Raw genomic sequence first — 10269 nt, 5'->3', positions numbered from 1 at the left:
CTTAACCACTGCGCCACCAGGGAAGTCCCTTTGTTTTTGTCTCTAAAAGAATTTTATGAGTTCAATTGTTTACTCATTCTCAACTGAGGAGAAATTATTTGGTCCAAATATCTGCAATGGTTTATGACTTGCCCTTGGCCCCAAACTCTAGTTGGATCTTTCTAGTATCTATAGAATCACAACATACTAATAGACACTATCTATCAGAACAATTCCTAGGCTTTCATCTAGATCAGCTCTACTGGTCTAAGAAACTATTATTTTCTACTGTCAACTCCCTCACTCTCAGAATAGATGCAGAACATGATAAATGACAACCTCAAGTATATATAGCCAACAGATCTCTTCTTGTCTAACTGATGCATTCAGTACTTTATTTATACGGACAGTATTTCTCAGGATACAGTGTACCATCCCTGAGTCATTTCCTCTTCCCACTACTGTCCAATTTTTCTCAAAGTTAATGTCTCCAAAGGGAAGAGTTAGGATGTAAATGAATAGAAGTACACAGGAGGCCTCAAAAAATACTGGAACACCTGATTAGACTTCTATTGGTACATTCTGTCTTCTGAACTAGGGGGCTGAAAGTGAGACTGAGATAAAAGATTTTCCTACCTACAATCAATTAAGTAAGCTTGTTTTATGTCTCGTAGCCACTAAGTGAGTTTTTAAAATCATAGCCATGCAGGTAGTGAAAATTTCTTCCAGTTCCTGGTTATAGGCTTCATAATCAATCCTAACATATGAGCATTTTGTGGTTCTTTTTTTCAGTGGCATCACAGTGGGAAATCAGGAGCAATTATATCGGGGCTTTAACTCAGTTACCATTAGATACTAGTTGGGTCCTCTTAAAATTAACAGAAAATCTGCGTAAGACCAGGGACAACTACTTTCTTTTTAATTTCTACACCTATAAAGATGTCTATTGACAAATCATGAACAATTTATATCTAAACTGAACCAAGTCAACTCCTGTGGACCAATCAATATGTTATCCCAACAATCAAAACCCCGCACCATACCAACTCTGTATCCTTATAATTTTCCACAGAAAATATTTATTCAGTTCCTCCACAGGATGCTATTCATTTTCTAAATCTGCAGTTCTATTGTGGTGATCTCACAGGGATGTTGTGGGATATTTTAAAATTCTAGAGAAAGAGTGATATGTAATATCTGGTGTACAGGACAAAAACTAATCGCTAAAGATAGTTTAAAGTTTCAACATTAGATACTGCTACATTCCTTTCAATGCTGCTGTCTGTATCTCTGCAGAGTTGGATTTTTGACGGTTTCTGTAACAAAAGCAATAAATGAGGGTGGTTGTGTCCAATCTCATCTCAAGGTTTGAGAAACTGTGCCCTAATAGCCACACATATCTCGTTAGCAAGTAATTATGCATATTTCTGAACAAAGTAAAATGTTTTCTTTCAAACACAAAACGAAAAATATTTTTGCTTATTAAGCTGTAAGATCAAAACGCTAAGTATTTTTATACCCTAATAACATAATAGCTTAGTGTCTGAAAAAATACTTCATGTATTTATATGCTGCTGATGATTTATATCCCCACGATGATGAGAAAAGAAATCACCCAAACACTAAGGTGACTGTGAACAGAGAAAACTTGGAAACCTTTGTCCTAGATGGAGTCCACTAACCCAAACAAGTAACTGTTCATACAATTTTCTTCAAATATTTATCAAATGTTTGAGTGTACACAATACATCTGACCAAATAACTCACCTATCTGAACCAGAGCCTGTGTCATGAAAATCTCCATGTTTCACTTAAAGATTAAAGAGCACTGAGCTTTCATATGTCATCCAGAATTAAACAGCCAATCCACAAATAAAATTTCAAAAAATAAAATTTTGAATAATTTCTGCATAATACCTGAGTGTGAGCTCTCAATGGTGGTGTCTGACTTGGAATCCAGAGATGAAGGAATTTGTCTTAATTGGGGAACATAGTACATCTTTGTACTACCAGAAGGCTTATATGGCAACAGTAAAGGCTGGCCTAAGGACATAAAGATCAGAATAATTAATAAGAAAACATTTATTAATTAACTGAACAAATATTAAGCACCTTTAATGTGCCAAGCAGTGGTCAAGATTCTTGGAATGTATCAGTAAACTAGCATTCTAGAAGAGGGAGATAGACAGTAAACAATTAGCATACTAAATAAGTAAATCATCTAGTATTTTTATAAATTATTAGTGACATAAAAAATTAGAAAATACTGGGACTTCCCTGGTGGTGCAGTGGGTTAAGAATCTGCCTGCCAATGCAGGGGACAGGGGTTCGATACCTGGTCTGGGAAGATCTCACATGCTGTGGAGCAACTAAGCCTGTGCACCACAACTACTGAGCCTGCGTGCCACAACTACCAAAGCCCGCCCGCCCTAGAGCCCGAGCGCCACAACTACTGAGCCCATGTGCCGCAACTACTGAAGCCCACGTGCTCTAGGGCCCTTGTGCTGCGAGTACTGAGCCCTCGTGCTGCAACTACTGAAGCCTGTGCGCCTAGAGCCCACGCTCTGCAACAGGAGAAGCCACCACAATAAGAAACCCATGCACCACAACGAAGAGTAGCCCCTACTCACCACAGCTAGGGAAAGCCCGTGTGCAGCAACAAAGACCCAAAACAGCCACTCCCCCCCCAAAAATTAGAAAATGCTGAGGAAGATTAGAAGTATTTGGGAAATTGCAGCAGGATGCAGTTTAAATAGAGTGGTAAGGGTAGGATTCATTGAGAAGACGACTTCCTAGCAATCTATTCCATATTTAGATGGCTCTAACTAAGAAACACTTTATCTTATATTGAACCCAAACCTGGTCGTTGTTAACCCCTACTACTGATCTTTGAAGGTTCTCCCTCCAGAGTCATAGAAAGTAAATCTAATTCTCTTCTATGTGGCAGATTTTCAAAATAAGTTTCCCATTAAAAAAGTATAACTTCTCAATATTAAAAAAATACACAGAAATAAAAAAGACAAAGTCTTACCACTCAAAGATAACTATTATTAATATTTTAATGTATTTCTACAGGTCTTTCCTCTGTATTTCTTATTTGTTTACATAGTTGTGTATAGTATGTATAATGTGGAATTCAGTTTTTCTACTTTACATTGATAATAAAATATTCATTTTATTTCCTATCGTCACATTTTTTATCATTCTACTACACATTAAGTGTATTTAACCCTTCTCATAATGTTAAAAATTTAGGCTGGATTAAATTTTCAATAATAAAGAATTCTGTAATAAAGACTTCCTGTTTATAGCATACCCATTCTCCCCTGCTGCCCCATTTCACATAAGTTTTCTGATTTCAGAGTGAAAAATTATGTCATTTATAAAGTTTCTTTTTTTTAAATACTAACTGCTAAAATTCTTTCTAAAATGTCTGTGACATGGTAGTAATTTGATTATTATAGAAGATGAAATCTTTTTCTTCTTCTTCTTATTTTTTTGCTTCATTGGGTCTTCATTGCTGCACGCGGGCTTTCTCTAGTTGCGGTGTGGGGGGGCTACTGTTCGTTGTGGTGCGCGAGCTTCTCACTCTTCTCACTGCAGTGGCTTCTCTTGTTGTGGAGCACAGGCTCTAGGCACGCAGGCTTCAGTAGTTGTGGAGCATGGGCTCAGTAGTTGTGGCTCGCAGGCTCTAGAGCACAGGCTCAGTAGTTGTGGCACACGGGCTTAGTTGCTCTGCGGCATGTGGGATCTTCCCGGACCAGGGCTCGAACCCGTGTCCCCTGCACTGGCAGGTGGATTCTTAACCACTGCGCCACCAGGGAAGTCCCTGAAATCTTTTTCTATACACTTGTTTTTCTTTCATGATGTGGTAGAAACTCTCTCTCTCTCTGTAACAGCATTTTGATATTTAGCTGGGTACATACTGCTCATCTGTACACTGTATTTCCCAATCTCCCTTGCAGACATGTATGGACATATGACTAAGTCTGGGCCCATAGGTCAAGGGTGAGAATAATGTCTGCAACTTCCAGGCATCCCATTAAAACACTCCACCGGCTGCTGCTAAAATTTATCCTCCCCATTACTCTTCTTTTCCAGTATTTTCTTTATTAGTCTTCCGGAAAAAACTTAAGATCAATTAAACAAGTTCAAAAGAACAATTCCATTAGAATTTTGAGTAGAATTACATTAGAGTTTAAATTCATTTGGGAATAAATGACATCTTTAAATATTCAATTTTCCCATTCAGAAATATCCCATCCCTCCTTTTAGTCTACTCTCCTTTTCTATGCCTACACAAAGGATTAGTATTGCCATCACATGAGTCCTATAAAATTCTTGTTTAGGTTACTCCTCAGTATTCATGGGGTTGTACTGCTCATTCAAATAGAATTTTGTAGATAGCTACCACTTCTCCTGATTAAACACAACAGCTTCTTCAGTTTATCCTTATGGACCATGGTCTTCTCTTGCATCCTGTAATCACCTCTAGATGGACTCCTAGTTGCCCATGTCTAGTTTATAAAAATCAAAATACTCTAGACAGAGTCTGATAGTCCCAGAGTAGAATGAGATCTCCTTCATTCTGGACGCAATAACAACTTTTATATTACTTAGAATTGTGTTACCATCCTTGACCACTCCATCATTCTGATGATTTGACATGGAATCCATATTACTAGTACCCTGCTTCCAACCAAGGAACTGACTTCATAGTGAAGGAAATGAGACAACAGGCTGATGCCTAAAGGGAGTCACTGTTCTCCTCACAAGCCTGATCACCCACAGCTATGGTAAACTCAAAAACAAAAAAGCGAGTGAACAATTTACTGATAACTGTCATGGCACAAGCTGGGAGGCATCACTTTCTGAGGCTGGAATGCTAGCTTGCCAAATACGGCATGTGCTCAGAACCACATATGGCACTTGCCTATCCTACAGACAGAATGCATATATTTAGGAACAAAGGCAGAAGCCTTTAAAATCTTTTGCTTTCTATCTCTGTGACTCTGCTTTGTTTGATGGAAGATCTTAGAAATAAGGGAGGGGCACTTCTACCGGGAGACAGGAGCCATCTAGTCATTTTACATTCTTTATGTCACTGAAACAATACAGGGAATAGGATGCCATAGTGTTGACTAAAACTACAATTGACCTTAACTATCAGGGAGAAATAAGGTTACCTTAAAAGAAGAAAGTCAGTAGGAGTATGGCTTACACCTAGGGGACCACTTTACCAAGCCTGGTCATAGAAATTAACAAAAAATGACCTTAAACCTATGCAGGGCTAGCAAAGCCTTAGACTACTTAGGAATACTTGTACCAACCTATCAGGCAAAGCCCCAGCCAATGAGAACCTGGCTGAATTCAAGGAGAATGAAGAAATGTATAGAGGCTGGAAGAATTTAAATAACAGGAAAAATAGGCTGTAGCCTCTACTTCTCTTTGGACGTTGCTGTAGTCATTATTGTTAGAATATTGACTTAGTAGTTTTCTTCCTCCACCAGTGTATATAAAGCTTGGTGGTGATGGTTAAATTTACCATTTAGTTCAAAGTTTGCAGAAAATGGACAACAACAATTGGGCAGAATTACAATGGACCCAGGGCAAGAATGGCTACCATGTGGAGATGGAGAATTCAGAGGCAAGATAAGTGGCTTTTTGAAATTCTCAACAACTTTCTGTTTGGATGCAGAAGTCTTAAAGTTACTTTGGACTGCCTATCTCTGGGGGAAGAAGCGACTATTCAGCAAATAATGGTTGTTCCTGGGAGAGAAAGAAAGGACTGCAGAAGGGTAAAGAAGAAAGTCCAACCATAAACTTTATTCCTTCAAAAAACTTGCAAATGGAACTAAATATAAACATATAGCATATTACTCTTAATTTGTTAATTCAGAGCAGTGGACACATAGTCATAAATTCAACATGCTATTCTGTATACTTTTAAAATATTTTTAAAATTTTACTTCTGAATCCACAGAGTTAAAAATCTTTTATTATTAAACCAAATAATATTTCTCTTTTAAAGGAGTCTTTTCTACCAAGTACCTGTATGTAAAGGTAAGACCGTGAACTGTGGGCTCTATGTAGACCGATCCATTTGATGTCAGAAGAGGTATAAAATACACTTTCACAGTTGGATTTCCTCTCCTGTGCTCTGCCACCAACATGAAAACAGCATACCCAGAGTAGCCTGGGTTTCAGTACAAGGCATGTGGAACAGACCCAAACCGTTTTTGCATCCTGATGCCAAACTCCAACTGACTCATAAGCCCATGAGTGAGGAAAGCAAATGTCTGTTGTTACGAAGCACTGAGATTTTCGAGGTTCTTATACAGTATCACGGTGGCAATAGGTAACTGACACATTAAAGGTGTTCTGTGTGATATTGATTAGACTATACATTTGGGGGGCATAATTTTATATCACAATAAAAATGTATAAGATATATAACCATCTCGGGTTTCCCTGATAGCGCAGTGGTTAAGAATCCGCCTGCCAATGCAGGGGACACGGGTGCCAGCCCTGGTCCGGGAAGATCCCCCATGCCGCGGAGCAACTAAGCCCATGTGCCACAACTACTGAGCCTGCGCTCTAGAGCCCGCGAGCCACAACTACTGAGCCCATGCACCGAAGCCCACGCGCCTAGAGCCCGTGCTCCACCACAAGAGAAGCCACCGCAATGAGAAGCCCGTGCACCGCAACGAAGAGTAGCCCCCGCTCGCCGCAACTAGAGAAAGGCTGCACGCAGCGATGAAGACCCAACACAGCCAAAAATAAAATAAATAAAAGTAAAAAAAAAAAAAAGAAAAGAAATATAACCATTTCAACATATAAATGTATTTATTCAAATTAAATTCAGTGCAATTTACATGTGGAACTAAGCAATTTTCTTTATACATTTAGGCATATTCCATTTATACCTACAGACAGGTAAACTTTTTGCACAAGTAGGAAAACTTAAAATATATTTTGAATAGATTTGTACAAACTGTTGAATACTTTAAAATTAGTAATTGAAAGTTCCCACCCTCATTTGGAGGTAGAATGGGAACTTAACTTTCCAGTTACTGGTCTGAAAAAGAAAATAACTTGCTATAATTTTGAATGTTATATAGTATAAGCACTATAAAAATATCACTGTCATGATAGCATAGGAACACTCTAAATGTAGACCTTATGGTAGAAATTGCTAGCTGTTCACCAAAACTCATTTCTTCTTCATCCTGGAAAGCACAGCTAAACTATTCCTAGTCAGTGGAAAGTGATGTGGGCCACACCTAGGCCTAGCCCATAAAAGCCTCCCAACATGTGCTCCTCCATGCTTTTCGTCCCTTCCAGTTGACTATGATGATGAATCCAAGGTTCCATGTTTTAAAGAAAGCAGAGTCACAGTCAACCTGGGTCCCTGCTCAACGTTTCTTGAGCAAGAAATAGACTGGTATTGTGTTTGCTATCTGTTCACTGTATCATGCAAAACAATAGTAAAAGAAACAATGCCAAATAGTTATCTACCTCCCTAAAATTGAACCTCTATAGTTTTTATGTTTTCATGAACTACTTGCATTCTTATGACAAGTATTATGAGTTGAAAATACGTCAGCCACAAGTAGCATGAGTTTCACATAGGTTGTTAACTTCACTAGAAATTGAAGTAAAAACATAATAAATTATATTCTCTTCATAGCTATGTAAATAAAAGATGTTTTAATCATGTACAACCTAATGCTTAAAATTAAAATTAGGTTTTCTAACTAGAAAGACCCAATCAAGAAATTTCTTAGTTAATGACACACAAAAGTTGGTAATGTGACCTAAAATTCTCTTACCATCTGTGCCATGAAGAACAGTAATCTGTTGGACTGAAGATGATGAAGCAAACTTGACAGGAACTTTGCCCAACTTCTGTGTACTGAGGTCTGGAATATCATGTCCACGATCTTCAGCATTAACAAAAATCTCAGATGAAAACATGGTTTTTCCTGGACTCTCTGTTGTTATCTGAGTGACTGCATCAGATGATAATTTTCCAGAGAAGGGAGAAAACGGGGTCTTAATCTCCTTTGGTGATCTGAACAAAAAAGAGAAAGCACACAGCAGGTCATATCCTTGGCTTATCAAATACTGTAATTTCTTTCCAAATGTGGCTTCAATATTTTTTGGAGACACATCCAACTCAAATGGTTAAGTTATTTCTGCAGTACCCTGTGCTTTTTTACATACTTATTACAGGGTGATCATGCATGAGTTTACTTTTACTTATTTTAAAATCTACTTTTATTTTGGATTTAGAATGCTATTATATAAGGAAAGGGTACTTTTCAGTTGAAGTGGAAAGATATCCATTAAAAAATAATTACTGGAAGTCCACTATAAATTAGGGGACTATGCTAAACGCATAGAGTGTACAAAAATAAAAAAGAAACAGAGCCTTTCCTCAAAAAGTTTATATGTCAGTGGGGGAACCAGAGGTTTTTAAGGTTGTAATTATGTATATAGATTATAAAGAATCCATATTAAAACATAATGGAGTAAATAAATGAGTGTATAAATAAATAAATAATAGGAGGGAGGGAGAAGACAAATCTTGCCAACAGAAGAATTCCATATGTAGGTAACCTCCCCCCCGCCCCCCCCCGGCATCCATCTCCTCCCCAAGGAGGTGGAGGTGAAGCTTAATCTTCCCCTTAAGTCCAGTCCTGGGCTGGCCTTAATGATTGAATTCCAGAGACAGTATAAAATGGGAGAAAAAGTAACTTTACAGTGGAGAAACCAAGCAAACACCATGTTATGCAAGTGATGATGTTTCACATCACCAGTGATGTCACGGAGACACTACATACTCTCTGTTATGATGTGATGAGACGGTTACTTCGCTTCTGCGGTATTCTTTGTCAAAACCTATAACTCCAGTCGAATCATGAGAAAAACATCAGCCAAACCCAGACTGAGAACAATTCTACAAAATATCAGACAAATATTCCTCAAGACTGTCAAAATCATGAAAAACAAGGAAGGAATGAGGAACTGTCATAGACCAGAGAAGACTAAGGAGACATGACAACTAACTAAGTGGAATGTGATATACTGGATTGGGTCCTAGAACAGAAAAAGGTCATTAACAGGAAAACTGGTGAAATCCAAAAAAAGTCTTAAGTTTAGTTAATAGTAATGTATAAATGTTGGCTTTTTAATTTTGAAAAATATACTATGGTAGTATAAGATGTTAGCAATAGGAAAAACTGGGAGAGAGGTAAAGGGAACTCTGTTTGTATCTTTTCTGCAGATTTGAAATTATTTGAAAATGAAAAAGGTCATTTTTAAAAAATGGAGTAATACTGTATTGTATTATATCACAGAAGAAGAAGACCTTTTAAAAGGTCTTTTAAATCTCTACCCTCTATATACTATTCACTAATTAAAAGGACAATTATGAGAAAAGAAAATAGGCCCATCTCCCTTATGTATACAGAAGCAAAAATCATACACAAAATGTTAGACAATCAAATGTAGAGTGTGTGAGTGAGTGAATGTGTGTGTGTGTGTGTGTGTGTGTGTGTGTGTGTGTGTGTGAATTCCTACCAAGTTGTTTTACTCCAGAAATGCAAGGTGAGTTAACATTCAAATATCAATAAATGTCATGCACCACATCCATAAAATAAAGGAGAAAATGTATATGATCATATCAGTATAGTCAGATAAAGCATTTGATAAAATTCAATAATTATGTATGATTAAAAACTCATAGCAAAGGGAAACTACAAAAAACTTTAGAGCCACCATCCTATTTATAGTGAAATGTGGAGAACGTCCACTGTAAGATTAGGAACAAAATAAGAATGCCAACTCTTACCTTTTCTATTCAACCTATTAGTAAAAGTATTAAATGGCATTAGCAGTAAGGCAGGAAAAAGAAATCAGAAATATAAGGCTAAGAAAGGAAGAAATCATACTGTCACTTTCCATAGTTGATATAATTAAGGATACAGAAAATCCAAAACCATCTACAGATAACTTATTAGAATATCAGTTAGTTTTTAGAAGAGTTGCCAGATAAGAGACCAAACATTAAAAAATTCCACTAACATTTTTCTGTGTCTGAAAAGTTATAAAATTAAAAACTAAAAAATATGCCATCTACATTATCATCAAAACATCATATACCTAATAATAAGTGTAATAAAAAATGTAAGAACCCTATTAGAATAGAAAACTATTGATATATCATAGAGAGAAATTAAAGGTGATCTAAATAGGATTTCTGCTTTGAGGCAGGATGTATAGGCA

At 37.2% G+C, this 10269-nt stretch overlaps 1 long non-coding RNA gene across 1 annotated transcript; it reads right to left on the bottom strand.

Moving 5' to 3' along the window:
- Positions 1-345: 345 nt before the first annotated feature.
- On the bottom strand, positions 346-7940 carry LOC309621997. The gene is made up of 2 exons (XR_014240404.1): positions 7812-7940; positions 346-2022 (listed from the first exon to the last, which is right to left on the bottom strand). It is a non-coding gene; the product is annotated as an uncharacterized lncRNA (long non-coding RNA).
- Positions 7941-10269: the final 2329 nt, after the last annotated feature.

The sequence above is a fragment of the Balaenoptera borealis genome, assembly GCF_965194805.1.
Source record: "Balaenoptera borealis genome assembly, contig: HAP1_SCAFFOLD_1360, whole genome shotgun sequence".
Lineage (NCBI taxonomy): Eukaryota > Metazoa > Chordata > Mammalia > Artiodactyla > Balaenopteridae > Balaenoptera > Balaenoptera borealis.
This window is presented reverse-complemented; position numbering and strand designations above follow the sequence as displayed.